At 36.3% G+C, this 13,705-nt stretch overlaps 1 long non-coding RNA gene and 1 pseudogene across 4 annotated transcripts in view; one reads left to right on the top strand and one right to left on the bottom strand.

The window, feature by feature from the left end:
• Positions 1–7,653, bottom strand: part of LOC132374227 (patatin-like phospholipase domain-containing protein 4) — a 32,049-nt pseudogene extending 24,396 nt beyond the window's left edge.
• LOC132374621 (uncharacterized) overlaps positions 1–13,705 on the top strand; it is a 530,077-nt gene that overhangs the window by 336,476 nt on the left and 179,896 nt on the right. The gene's annotated exons all lie outside the window — the stretch shown is intronic.

The following is a 13,705-nucleotide window of genomic DNA, read 5'->3' as shown; positions in this document are numbered from 1 at the left end:
GTTACTTTGACTCCATGTGCACATTTATTCATCTGGCAATTATTGTGAGGAGGAAATGAGAAAACACACATAAAGGAATCAGAACAGTGCTTCTGCATGATAAGAACTCAATAAATGTTAAATATTATTATACTGTGAGCATTTTTTCTATGTTATTACACATTTTTTTCAACTAGGCAAGATTCCCATAGATGTGCTTATTATAATGTATTTAACCAACATCTTCTCATTAGGGATTTAGTTTGTTTCTTTCCATATTGTGAGTGTGTATATGTGTGTGTATATATGAGTTTCAAAGTTGCTTGAATAAATATATTAAGTTCTTGTATCCTTGTTTATTTCTATAAGATAAATTATAAGATTACCAGATCAACAGCATATTTTTAAGCCCCTTAACATATAATACTTAAATTGCCCTCCAGAATTGTTGTGCCATTAATACTTTCACTAGCACGGTATGAGAAATTCAGTTTTCCGTCCTCTCTCCAACCTGTATTAATATTCAAATACTTGGAAGGTGAAGATGGTGTCTTATTTCATAGAATTTTTGGATTCTGGTAAACCAAAATATGTGATGATATTAACCATGCCTATTTGTTAACATGTTAGTTAGACTTTTCAACTGTATGTGCATTTGAAAAGAGGACTCCCTAGACTAAGTGGGGTTTATGAATCTAAAGTAAAGTAAAGTAAAAGTTTTAGCTGGACATTTGGGGATATACTTTGGGCCCTTCAATAATGTTAGATGGAAACCATCTGAAATTCATTTCTTCAATCCAATTCCTTATTTCACGTGCCAGACTCTATCTAGAACAGTAGCTTTAGAGAATTACATGCTTAGAGCTGGATAGAGCTTTACAAGAAATTGTGGGCCGGATAAGTCTTCCCACTACAAATCACGCCAGCTATAATAGTTTCCGGAGGAGCAAACGATTTAAGGTGAGCAGCTGTTTAAGACGTCTCTAGGTACTACTTCCCACTAATCTATGGCCATCACACTACTTTTCAGGACTATTTGAAAACAAAATGACAAAGATGCTGCTGCCTTCAATTCCAGACTACCTGTAGGGGTTCATATCCTCTTCCAGGATTTGAGGAGACACCGATGGTAGGAATGTTGGTTTCTGAGTGTTACAACTACCTCTTATCAAAGCACCAAGTGGTTTTGTTTACTTCCTGAGTATGATTCAATAATGCAATTCAGGCAAGTTGCAAATTCCTTGTGGCAATTCCTATGAGGACTTCCAAAACCAAAAACCAGGTGTTACCCATAAATGCCTGTAAATTACTCAAACATTAAATTCCCCCCATCAGAGAAAAAAGAGGGATCCAGTAACAGAGGATTTTACCCATGTTATCTTCAAATAATAAAACAGGACCACACACTTTCCTAAAACCAATATAATAAGAGTATGTCTCTGTGAAACCTAAATAATCATTTAGAAAGAGAATCATTCAATCTGTTTGCAAAATTGTTTGGAGTACTTTTTACTGAATTGACTTAAAAAAAAAAAAAGACCCTGCATTTTCTGAAACAACGGCTGTTTGGCATTAGAGGATTATAGCATATGCCAAAGATCAGCAAACTTTGTCAAAAGATAATATATAAAAAGTACTGTGCCCAGTGCCATAACTTTTAGCTTGTATTTTTATTTCTCATTAATTGTACTGTGTTTTACTCCAGACATAAGGCATACTTTGGATGAAGTTGAAAAAGAAAATAATAAAAGAAGAGGAAGTGAAGTGCAGAAATGGGAGACTGGCAATCATGGGGAGGAGGGAGAGGAGGAGAAAAGCAAAGGAAGGAAGGAAGAAGGGATAAAGGAAGGAAAGAAGAATGAAAGGAAGGGAAGAGAAAAAACATGCCATTCCCTCTAGATCTCGACTTTTGAATAAGGAATGGAATGACTTTGTACATCCCCCCTTCCCTTCCTAAACCCTCTGCAGCACATACACATGCAACCCTCCCCCACATTTAAAAGACATACGAGCCTTCAGTAATAATGAGTGGACAGAGCAGTGGAAGGAGTTATCTACCTTCACTGCAGGAGTTCTCAGGAAAAGTCATTTGTCTTTTCTCAAATGGTCATAAATAACACCATGCTCCAGGTGTTTAAAGACTCTGAAACAATTACCTTCTATTCTCTCCCAACCCCAAATCATAGAGAATTATCAACTTGGAATGACTTTCTGCTTGGCGTGTCCATTTTTATCTACTCCCATTTTTAATTAATGATGGGTGTTACAAGAATGGTTCTTACGACGTTATGGGCAGAAAAAATCTGCCACTTTCTTTCTTAAAGAAAAGGGGAATTAATGGAGAGGTATTAATTAAGTGGGATCAGTTAAGTTAGCACATCGTGTTCAAGATTTTGCAAGCTCTATTAAGGAAAAAATAATTAAGGAGATTTCAAAATAACTGAGTTCCTTATGTTTTCTGAAGGCAATCACCTTGACTGCACTGTGTTAATTTTCCCAATAGATTACTTATAAATAATGCCCACTCATGGCAAGAAAACAGAAACAAAAATATCTCAGTAAATGGCTTAATCAATTACATTGCCTGAATCAGAATGCTGGGAGTTACACCTGATAGATCTTTCTTTCATAGGCTCTCTCATGAAGTCCAGTCCATTTTTCTGCTAGAGTAGATCTCCTATCTGTCCATTACACCAGACCCTCTTCAAACTACCACCATCCCTCACCTATTGCACTGTTACAACCTTCTTGGTCCCTGTACCCTCCCATCTGTTTTGCAGCCAGAATGATCCTTTGAATATATTAAAAGGAAGCTTATATTTAAGGTGATACTTAAAAGTTACTTAAATTTGAAGCAACTTTCCAGTGCTTTTAGAATAAAGACCTACATCTTTAAGATGACTATGCACTACCAAATGTAAAATAGATAGCTAGTGGGAAGCAGCTGCATAGCACAGGGAGATCAGCTCGGTGCTTTGTAACCACCTAGAGGGGTGGGATAGGGAGGAGAGGAGGGAAACTCAAGAGGAAGGGGATATATGTATATGTATAGCTGATTCACTTTGTTATACAGCAGAAACTAACACACCATTGTAAAGCAATTATACTCCAATAAAGATGTTCAAAAAAAAAAAAAAACTTAGGTTAAAATAATAAAAACAGCAATAGAAGAAAAAAAAAAGATGACTATGAAGTCCTGCCTTCTCAAATCTCTGTCTCTCCCTCCAGCCCGTTTTACACCACTCTACACCACTCTACACCTTAGTTTCACTTCTCAGAGAGTTTATTTCTTTCTACATACTGTTCATTTCTTTTATGGTACATATCTCATGAGGTCATTATGTATGTATTTATTTGTTTATTTATCAGTTGCCTTCTTTTCCAGTTTTGGGCAATGGTGAATAGTGCTGCTATACCCGTGTATAGGTATTTTTTTGTGAGTGTGAGTTTTCCTTTCTCTAAGGTAAATACCCAGGGGTGTGATTGCTGGATCATATGATGAATATATGATCCATTTTATAAGAAACTGACAAACTGTTTTCCTGAGTGGTTGTACATTTTTGTATTCCCACCAGGGAGGTGTGAGAGAGCTAGTTGCTGGCCATCTTCTTCAGCACTTGGTTCTGTATATTTTATTTTAACCATTCTACTAGGTGTGCTACTATGGATACTATTTGATTTTTACAGGAAACTAGAGTGTTAAGAAACATGCCCAAGGTCATACAACTGATTCACACAAAAAAGTCTAGATTAGAACTCAGGCCCACTCACTCTCCATTGTTGAATGATTAATTATATGCTAGCTTAGCTTTGAAGGGCAAATAGGACTAATTTACATAATTTAGTTAATTTACTGCATGAATCAAATTCTATTTAAACTTTAACACTGAAGTGTAGTAATTGATGACTGTAGCCCTCCTGTTATAAATATGGGTCTATATATTAACATTGACTCAAACTGGGTTCTTGAAATTAAATGAAGGCTATATTACCTTCAAGCATTGATGTAAAATTCAAATATGTAGTCCTTTTTTTTTTTTTTTAAGATTATGGGGAAATGTTCACTGGGAGTCAGAAAACTGGGTTCGAGTTTTTCAACTAACCGAATGATATTAGTTTCTGAAGTTTCTGAGCGTTAGTTTCTTTACCCATAAATTGAAGAAATAATGGCTAGTGATCTTGGAGCTCCTTTTGTTTTTTTCATATTCAAAAATCTTTAGTATTTATATAGAGAGTTTTTTTTAAATTGAAGTATAGTTGATTTACAATGATGTGTTAGTTTTAGGTGTACAGCAAATCAGTTATACGTATACATGTACCCACTCAGTTATACATATATACAGTTTTATATATATGTGTATATATATATATATATATTTATATACACTTTTTTCAGATTCTTTTCCATTATAGGTTATTACAAGATATTGAATATAGTTCCCTGTGGTATACAGTAGGACCTTGTCATTTGTCTATTTTATGTTTAGTAGTGTATAACTGTTAATCCCAAACTGCTAATTTATCTCTCCCCGCCATTTCCCCTTTGGTGACCTTAAGTTTGTTTTCTGTCTGTGTTGGATCTCCTTTTTTTTTTACTGGTTCCTATATGCTTCAATTTTGCTTACAGACACCACTTGTGACTAATGAAAGACAAAAAAAAAGTTCAAAAAATTTTTTTGAATTGATAATAAAATGAAGAAAGTGCTTTAATTAATTATATTCAAAAAAATTTCCCTTCTACTTCTACTGTCTCAAGTTCTTTTTTGCCTGGACTACATGTATTAACTATTTGATTGCATAACACGTACCTAGAGAATTTTCTTCATGTGAACAATTTATAAACAGTATTTGCATAGTAGTTAATTCTTTCCACTTGAAGTTTCCATTGCCAACATTGTTATTCCTTAAAAATTATTTTTTCCTCAGTCAGCAGGACTTGACTGTAGGGTCTTTTTGCGAGGATGGTGATTCTGTTAATATGAGTTCATTCTCAATTATTACTCATCTTGCACTTCCCTTTCATTTACTTATCTTTTCATTTAAAATTTATTGTTCTATTGTTGTAGAGTCAATATTAAATAACAAATATTAGTGTCGAGTGGATTCCTTCTCAAGGTTTCAAACGTTTGTCCAAGTCTTCCTTGAATAAAAATACCTTATACATTTAATTTATTATTTATTTCATATCTGAATCTAATGGGATTTTTTTGGTCACAATTTTCCCCCTTTTGGAAAGTCACTAGGGAGTTATATAGGCTTCCTTGTGTTTTTAATAAATTTCATATTCTGTGAAAAGTATCAGGAAATGGAAAAAATACCATAAACCAAGTATTTATGTTTAGGTATTCACATATGTGTGCATTATTGCTAGCACTTGGTTCCTACATACAGTACACCCATTATACATAAAATTATACAGTAAAAGATAAACTGTATATAACTATACATATCTTAGGTCTAAATTATCTATGTATAATCTGTGTATCTGATGTATCATCATCATCTATTGAATTTGATCCATTGAGTGTTGGGGCCACGAGGGAGACTTGTATTCCATCAAATAATACTTCCTAAAATCCAACTTAATTCAGTCAGCTATTAACTAAGATCTTTAAAAGAACTGTATATCGGAGTAATCTCAGAACTTCTATTATCAAACTTGTGTGAGCCTCCATGTGTGTATATTTAAATACAATAATGTGCATATGTTCTCAGTTCCCATAGTCAAAACCGTAGTGATTTCTGTTTCTCAAATCACAAGACTCCATCCCTTGCTCATCCTTGCCATGACCTCTCCCACTTATTAGAAAAGTCTCATTTTGCTGGTCCAGGATTTTGACAGAGAAATGAGGAGGTCGCTCTTATTTCCAAAACTTTATTGCCTTTTCAAAAGATGGGATAGGTCATTTCTACTCCCTTTTTAAGTATCATCATACCTAATTAAATACAAATATTATACCTCTAAAAATAAATGAGTAAATGTCAGTTCTGTTTATGGCACTCTCGATTTTTCACGAGTGTTTATTCACTTAAAAGTGGCCATCTGTGAAGTATCTTTGATCACGTGGATGAATTTCTCTGGGTTTGCATATAAATGCATATAGATAAATACAATTAATATACAGAGTTGTGTTCGGGTATATTCATATTGTAATATATAGGTATTCTGTATGCTCATGTGTATATGCTATGTATGTTCATGTGTAGAGTTCATATATATTTTCTTGTACATAAATACTTAGAAATATTTATATGACATATGCCACTATCCATTCATTCTAGAAATTCAGAAGCATGTGAGTTTATGTCCATAACGTGTGTTATTTTATTAAACGCTATGGAGCAGTCTAAATATGAATTCATTGAACATGTAAAATGGCACTGTTCTTTTAATCAAGTTTTAACATTATCTGAAAAGTTGGCTGAGGAAGAGATTACAATTTGGAACCAGAGCCGTTGCCTCCTATGACTGACAGATAAGAAAGGGCAAGTCCTAGAGAGAGTGAAAGACAGAGGGTCTGCCTGTTAGCACTGGATTGCATTGCTCTTTTCTGGAAAGGAGGAAGAACAAGAATGCAAATGGCAAACTACCACCCTGTGTAAGCGTTTCAGAAAAAAAAGAGAAAAGGGAGGGAAGAGGAAGGTAGGGGAACCGGGTTGGGAGGTGGGGTGGGGGGAAGGAGGAGAAAAACTTCAGAAAAAAAAAAGAAAAAAAAAAACCCTCAGCAGGCAATTAGACTAATCTTCAGCCAGCCAGGCTTGTGGGTTCATTGTTTGGTATTTGCCGGGGCCCAAGCTGTGTGCCCTGGAGGGGCGACCTTCTAATCATTATCTGTCTGTTTTATTACCCAGCCAAACTGGGCCCAGTTTTAAATAAAATATGCAAAGGTTTCTTAAATTATCACCTGGGGCAAGGCGGATCGCCTTTCTTGCTGTACATGTTGTTAATCTGTGAAATGCAAATTCCCTTCATCTTATAGTTGGGCTTTATTAACTTTTTTGAATTTAAAATTTCTCGAACAATGAGTTCTGTCAGCTTCTGAAATTATATTTTCTCTCTTTTTTTTTTTTCCTCCTCCAACACGGAAGCGAGTTTAAAGCATAAAATCACCAGGGGAAATAAGAAGAGTTTCATCTCGCTTTCAGAATTTAATTGGCTCCTTAGCAATTATTAGTTTTTGCTGTTAAAGTCATTTTTTATTACTATAAGTATTTTCTTAAAGAAACCACATTACCTTTCTTGGTGAGGAGCAAAATGTCACAGGCAAAAAAGATGACGGGAGGAAGGAAGGGAGAAGAAAAGGTACACACTTCAGAAGGGATCCAAGTAACTTAGGCTATTGATCTTTCTGGGCTCAGAAGTTGCGAAATTTAACCCTTGCTTCATTTATCTACTAAGGCTGAGGGATTCAACAAGCTAAGTGTCATCTTTAAGGGTTTTTTGGGGGGGGATTTATATTTCAAGCTCCAAGTGAGATCTCCTTTTCTACACGTCAGCCTCCACACCCACCTCTGTCCCCTTGTGATTGTTAGATCATTTCCCCATCATTCTGACTCACCACTCGTCATTAATTCATAATTAGGGTATGCATCCTGGACTGCTCGCTTTGTGTCACCAGTTTACCTCTGAGACCGGGACTCAGTACAGACCTGCTCGTTTACCTGCTGCGTCATGCGATCGCCCCTGTTTCCTGATGAGGCAGGCTGGTGGTGGAGCCACTGGTGGAGGAAGGACCCTACACTTGCTTCTTTCTAACCATGTGCTACCACACCTACAGATGACATCACTTTTCCTAGTGGTTCTAGGGACAAGAAACATAAAAATGCTAAGTCATCAAGAAGATAGTATTACGTGAAAAATACAAAATACATGAAATATCATGTTCCATTGTGTAACCACGAAGCATTATAGAGAAAGATATTTGGAGTATTCCTCTTAACCTGCTAAAGAAACACAGCCCTGGGACTTCCCTGGGGGTCTGGTAGTTAAGACTCCGCGCTTCCAATGCAGGGGACGCGGGGGTTCCATCCCTGGTCGGGAAACTAAGATCCCACATGCTGCGTGGCTCGGCCAAAAAAAAAGGGAAACACGGCATCATGCTAGGTATTGATCAGGCAATTCTAACCCACCTTAAGGAGAAATATATAAGACCTTAGAGGATGCTAAAGTTATTTTTCCTTGTCTCAGAAACTCTTAAGGATTAATTCTTAAATTCTTAAGAGTTAATTATTAAATTCTTAAAGGTTAATTCTACCAAAATCTTTAACTCTATAGTTGTGCTTGGCTGTTTGCACATTCTTGAATCTCAGTTATAACTACAAAGAAATCACTAACAAGAAGCTTTCTCTAATTTCTTAGTGTTGAGGCTTATATTGTATGTATCACAAATAGTCTTTCAAGTTTATCCCTTCCTTTTTAAAAAAAATCTTCTTTTCCAATAAGCTCTCAAAACAAACAATTTTAAGTAAACATAAGAGGCATTGGGCTGGTACTGTATTTCTGGCACACTGATTTCTGGCTCCTCTTTTGATTTTTACCGCATATGGTTTGGGCAGCTTTATGAAACATTTACGCTAACTCTCAAGATATAGAAATTTGTGCTGGGTCAAATAAGGGTAAATTGGGTAACTATGGTGAGGATGCTTTGAAATTTAGTTGAAATACATTGAGAATACTCAGAAGTGGTAGAGGATACATTCTTCCACTAAACTTCTTTCCCAAAAAAAAAAAAAAAAAAAAATTACTGTCTGCAGTAGTGTCACATATAGATGTGGCTGGGAATTTAGCCAGTCTGATCAAGGAAATAAAATCAGCCAACAAATATTTGGCTATCACGAAAACTATCATCTTCAATGCATTACTGAGATCTTTAGGAATTCAAAAAAAGTGCAAAACAAAACAAAAAACAAAGCAGCAACAATAATAGTTGCTGTGTTAAGTGCTTTGTACATTATTTGATTTAAAATTAAATCACTTTCCAAGGTCACATACCTGGAAGGGGCAGGGTTGGACTTCCAGTTCATGGCTGACTCCAGTAAAGACTTATTTCCACTATGTGCCCCTTGAGCAGTTTACAGTCTTATGATTCGCCATGACTCCCTTGAGCGTGCTTTAGAATGCTAGAAACTGTATTTCTTGCTCTGCTATGATCCAAACCCATAGCACTCTGAACCCCATCAACACACCTGCAATAACATAGGAAGAACAATAGTATTGCATTGTTCACCATAGCTATTTATTGATCAAATCAATTAAACAAATATTAACTTTTTTGTATCATAGGTCTTAGGAATATTTGGAAAGGTTGGCAATATTAATTCAGAGAAGCAAAGTTGTTGACTTAAAGCAAGCTCATTTTCTTAGCTAGATTTTCAAATGGTGACTGGTGGTGTAGCTATGACTCTTCTTGCTTTCATTGGATATTTTCTGGGAAACATGGATGACTAACCTGGAAAAAATACAAAATTAATATAGATTAGCAAAGACTCTAAGAAACAAGTGTTTTGGTTGCATTATGTTGTTGAAAATATGTCTTTGGTCCTATGTTATCAGTATGCATGTGTTTCAGAAAGAAGGAAGGAAAGAACCGGGAGAAGAAAAAGGAAGGGAAGGGAAGGGGAGGAGAGAGGAAATTTACTGCAAATTATATACAGATCTACGGTGCCAAAATTCCCTAACCTGCTATTTCACATACACATTTTTTTAATCCTTAAAAAGTCCAGGTGAATTAGCAAACGTAACTATTTTTTTCCTTAGAAATAGATGGAAAAGTTAGAAAATCATGGATTTGGGATTTATATAGACCTTGCTTTGAATCCAGACTTAGTAATTGGGGACTTTAGATCATTTATTGAAGCTTCTTGGATTTTACATTTTTCATTTGTAAAATATAAAATACAAATCCGTACCATATAAAGTTATAGTGAGAATAAAATGAGATAAAGAAGGCAAAGTATCAGATAATACAGCGGGTGGTCAAGAAATGCTGGTTCTCCTACTTATCCAGTATCACCCAGCTGGAGTGGAACTGAGTATACTTTTGGTCTCTTCTGCTTTTAAGCGGGCAAGCATAGAGATATTAAACTAAGAAGAATTCTTCAGTCACAGACTATAGGGTATTCAAGCAAGAAAAGATATTTCCCAGCTCTAATGAAGGCTTGCCTGATACATGAATGTATTTTTAAAATATCTTCGCCCATATTCTTTGGTAGCTACTGATTACCACTCCCCCACCTCAACATTTATGTTTTTAGTTTTACTTCTTTTTGAAAGTTGTTATTGGGCAGGGAAGGGTCTACCAGAAGGTTCTTTATGCTGAAGTCCAAGAGCAGGTCACTTTGAGGTGGTGTCGGAGCACTTGAGTTTACGTGAGGAATTGCTTCAACCTGGCAAAGAAAGGCAGTGCCAAGAAGACTCACACATACTTTATTTGAAAATTATTTTTTTATCATTTGTCTTGAAAGATGAAAGAAGTCAAAAAACAAAAACAAAAACAAAGAAACAAAGAAAACAACCCAAACAAGAAACTACGATGTTTTTATTTTCCCAAGGGTTGTTTTCTACAGAGAAGCGCTTCATGAAACTGTAAGCTCTTTGGTGGCGTGATTCAGAAAAGATCTGTAGCCTCGGCTGGGTCTTCACCACAAATCCCAGTGCTCTTTCCAGAGATGTCAGTGGTACATATCTGACTATGTGTGTGAGTTATTAAAACTGTCGCGGGCCTGAAAGCTGGTGCTCACGGACCCAGTCCTGGAAGCTGGGTCAGGTACTCTTCATTGATGCTAAGGCTCCTCTCTGCCTTCCGAGGCACGAGATCCCACATGGATTTGACTGTGACTGACTTAAGGCCACTTGCAGACGATTAATAGACTTGGGGAAGAGCAAATCTTAAAAAAGGAAATAATAGCAACCTAACAATTATCCAGAAACAAAATGATAAAGTCAAAATCTGACAGTAAGCCTATGATTTTTTTTTTGATCCCAATAATAACAGCTACAATTGAAAACTATGCCTGCTCAAGACTTCATTGGTGATGTTGTGGTAACCAACTGTTCTTCTCCCAAAGTCTGTGTCCTTGTCACACGTGGAGGAGCCAAGCAAATAACCAAGCAATGGTTGGTAGTCAGATGTTTTAGCAGAGGCTATGAGGGGCTTAATAAATGCTAGTTTTGTGTTGTGTTTTATGCATTTATTTATTTTTTTAATTTTTATTGGAGTATAGTTGATTTTCAATGTCGTGTTGGTTTCAGGTGTATAGCATAGTGAATCAGTTATACATATACATATACTCATTTTTTTCAGATTATTTTCCCATATAGATTATTACAGAATATTGAGTAGGGTTCCCTGTGCTACACAGAAGGTCCTTGTTGTTTATCTATTTTATATACAGTGTTGTGTGTACATGTTTGTTAATCCCAAGCTCCTAATTTATCCCTCCCCGCAACGTTTCCCCTTTGGTAACCAAATTTAAGTTTTTGAAGAGCAAATTTTAACCGCACTTAATAGGTTACTAATACTTTGCCTTGAACTGTATGTAAAAATTAAAACCTATGGAATTGAGCTGTCAGCAAGAATTATTAAAGAATTCCATTTTTAAAAATCAGATAACTTATCAGGAGAACCATAGATCATACTCAGTGATCTTAACAATAACTGTATTAGCACTGAATTTGTGTATTAGCATGGTTTGCACAACAAGATATGTTTAATGTGTCTGTTTTATTTAAATACAATATGTGCATATTTCAAGACTATAGACCAAACTATAGCAATATGTCTATGGTAGAAAAGAGCAATGGACACACTAATTAACGTGCATCTTATTTGCACTATTATTGCCAAAGCTAATCATTGTTTAATTCAAGGTAGCTGTTCTCTCCAAAAATGCCAATCCGGTTGGGAAAAAAACAAAATTTTTAAGAAATACCCTGCAGTATAGAATATCCAAGGATTGGTTTAAAACATGCTAGAGACCTTTGTGAAGAAGACATATAGCTAGGTAAATTAGTATCTTTGAAAAAAAAGTTTAGAAAAAGAGCACAGGAACTTTAGGAAACATAAAAAAGAGGAGAGGTTGGCGAATAAGGGAAGTGTGGGGTCAGAGGAAAGAAAAAAGAGTGAAGAATTTCTCCATCAGATGCTTCTGAGAAGTAACAGAGAAGAGAAAAGACCCTTCTGCGATTAGATGGTGAGGAGTAGGAATTCAGGGTGAAGGGTACATAGGGAGGGCGAAATCCAGATTGCTGCAGGTTAAGGACAGGAGAGATGGTCAGATGGCAGACAGCAGCATTCATTAGAAAAGCTCGGCAGTGTGGATGAGATGAGAAAAAGAATGACATATTTTATTAAGCTTTTATTGATGCTGTCCCCCCACATTGAACTTGACTTTCTCCAAATCCTTTTACAGTTAATGAAGCAATGGCTTTATTATTTCAGAAAAATATTTCCAAGCTTGCCCGATCATAAAATTCACTGGGCACTTATTAAAAATATAAATTCCCAGGCTACACCTCGATGTAGTGAGTTGGAATCTCCGTGACTGGACCTGGAAATGTGTGTTTTTATAAAAGAAACCCAGGTAATTCTCATGATTGGGTAACTTTGAGAAATACAGTATCAACACATTAAGTCATATCATATGGTGGCCTTTTCTGCCAATTAATTAATATTTTAGGCTTTGCTTATCCAAGAATTATATATCCTTCTGGCTATAGATTGTGCCTTATATTCTTTTGTATTCCATAGGACAATGATAGGGTCATGTTAAAACCAAAGTATGTAATAAAAGCATGTCGATTAGTGGTGTTTCATCTTGTAGAAGCTTATATTATTCATCAGACCAGTCTGTCCATAATGAAGGTTTTTGAGCCTATCTCTATCACTGGTTGCTTATAAATTCAGTGTCATAAGAACCATGTTGCTTCCTGATGGCTTTACATACTCTATGTGAAAATCTTCATTTGAATTATGCGGAAGGATTCTCAGAATGAACTAGAAGAGCAGCCCTCTCAAAATCAGGTGTTGAAACTATTTTGCTAATGAGTCAATCCCCTAATCTGCTTATGGGAGAAAAATAAGCCAAGTTTGGAAAGATGTTTTCTCCGTGTCATTCAGATGCACTGACTCTATTGACCAAATACCTTAGACAATTATTCAGTCATGCACAGCCTTCCTTCCCGGGTATCGGCTTGTTTATTCAGGTAGAGGAGGGTATTATTATTCTCAGCACATCTTACCCTGGAGACAATATACAGTACTCCATGATCTCTTTAGTTTTCATTCACTCCGAATATACTTGCTGAGCAACTGTTATGTTCCAGGCATATTTCTAGGCACTAGGGATACAGCAGGAATATACAAAGGGCTTGTGCTCATGGAGCACGCCTGCTAGTGGGAGAGATAGATAGTAGATAAATAACCAAATTTGTAGACAGATGTCAGTGCCCTGAAGGAAAAAAAAGCAGGGGGTGAAGCAGAATGAACATGAAGGGCTTTTTGAGATGAGGCAGTCAGGGAAGACCGGTGCCTGCAGATCCCTGGATGAGTAGAGTTTGGCAGCCCTGAGGAACCCTGGGGAAGAGCAACCTGGCAGAATGGATGAAAGTACAGGTATCTCAGGCTGGAGGGCTGGACCTGGAGAGGATGAGCATTGTAGAGGCAGGAGGGATTGATGCCAGAAAGGTGAGGGGGTGAGAAGGCAAAATTAAGAAGTTTAGTCAATT

This window comes from Balaenoptera ricei, chromosome 11, assembly GCF_028023285.1.
Source record: "Balaenoptera ricei isolate mBalRic1 chromosome 11, mBalRic1.hap2, whole genome shotgun sequence".
Classification (NCBI taxonomy): domain Eukaryota; kingdom Metazoa; phylum Chordata; class Mammalia; order Artiodactyla; family Balaenopteridae; genus Balaenoptera; species Balaenoptera ricei.
This window is presented reverse-complemented; position numbering and strand designations above follow the sequence as displayed.